The sequence below is a fragment of the Arachis ipaensis genome, chromosome B07 (assembly GCF_000816755.2).
Source record: "Arachis ipaensis cultivar K30076 chromosome B07, Araip1.1, whole genome shotgun sequence".
Classification (NCBI taxonomy): domain Eukaryota; kingdom Viridiplantae; phylum Streptophyta; class Magnoliopsida; order Fabales; family Fabaceae; genus Arachis; species Arachis ipaensis.
The window spans coordinates 25698349-25700172 of record NC_029791.2 but is presented as its reverse complement, the minus strand read 5'-3'; positions in this window follow the sequence as shown (position 1 = coordinate 25700172).

Sequence of the window (1824 nt, the reverse complement as noted above, 5' to 3'; positions counted from 1 at the left end):
GGTTGTTACATTATCACCCCCATAAAAAAAAGAATTTGTCCCCAAATTCTACATCCTAATTTGGTCGATAAAGGTTATTAGTAGGATGCATAGTGATTTGGACATGGGTTAGCTAATCTTACTAGTAGCGGAGAGAGATATGAACGAAAGAGAAGCACCGTATCATCTAGGATGGTTAAAGGATTCCATTAATTGGACATGGGTTAGCTAATCTTACTAGTGCATTTACATATAATGACACTTTTTTATTGTTGTTATTGCTATCATAGACTGCAAAGACTACAAAGATTGCCAAGAAATGGCTTCTGAGAACTAAAAGTGAGAGACGCATAGACAAACTCCCTGTCAAGAGGACAACTTCATCCACTGCTGCTACTGCTGCGACTGCTCCACATCCAACTGAGATTTCAAGAGAGACTATTCAAGGAGCTAGTGCAGCAACCTCTGAAAAACTGGCCTCCTTCTTGAAATTTGTTCCAACTCTAGGATTCAACCCACCAAGAAAAAATGTCTAACTAGCACAAAGTGTAGTGGCTTTTTGAGTTCATGTTGTTGTAGTTGAATGTTATGGTTAAACAATGTGTATTTTTGTAATGTAACCTTTGAAACCTGTATGCATGGCCTTTGAATGTTGTTATGGCCTATGATGTTTTGGGTTGTGATAGTATGCTATGCACAATGTGCTTTAGCACAAACAACACTTGTTCCATGTTCCGGAAATAGTTATGTTATGTTAAATTAATGAAGTTTTTGGTTTAATTCATGTTTTGATTTATCTCTTTTTAGTTTAATTGAGCACAATTTTAGCAGAACAAGTGCAGCATCAAGAGTTGAACTCATGTAAAATTAGTGTTTCATTTCATTCCATCTTCATCAAGACATTACATACCACTTAAGATATTTAAAATTTCATAACATAATCATCATTTGTTGAATATAAACCCCAACAAGCTAACACTTAAACACACACCAAAAGTAACTACAAAAGCCAGCAGCACCATTGTCATCATCTTCACCGTCTTAACATCACTCTCCAAGCTTGTCATCCTCCAATTTAACTCATGCAAAATTTCTTGTGGAATGGGTGTTGCACAAACTGGTTCTTCACATCCATCAGTCCAGCAAAAAAAATTACAATGGATTCCATACTGCAAAGTAAAAAATACAGGTGAATCCAAACTCAAAGTGAAACCATGTTAACATTTTCTTCACAGCCATAATCTTACCTCATAGTTCGGACAACCATAAAATGGTCTACCAAGATTTTCTGCCGTCGTTGGGTACTTCATCACCGTTCGAAGCCCGCAATTATAGAAAACGGCGTTTTTACCTCCCCTATTGCGCATTCCTTTGTTGCCATAAGGTCTTCCTGCAGAGTTGTTCCTACTTGAGCTACTTTGCCTTCTCTCGCCACCACCCATCATCACTCACGCAGACTAGAAATTAATTTGGGTATTAGGGCGAAGAAGAGAGGTCGAAGAAGAGAAGGAGAGTCGAAGAAGAGAAGGACACATCATACAGTTCGAAGAAGAGAAGACAATTAGGGTTTTCTAATTGAAATGGACCAATTTGGGTATTATTAGATAATTCCATATACCAATTTGAATCAAATTCAACCTTGGTATACATCAGTATACAACTGGAATGCCCACATGGCAGTTAACGTTCCACATCAGCAACGTTTAGACGGCACTTCTGTGAGGGACTAACGGAGACGCACGTTTTTAAATTTAAGGGATTTAGTTGGTCATTTTTAAAAATTAAGGACTAAATTGAATACCGATTTGAAATTCAGGGACTATTTTGGGCATTTGCTCCTTATAT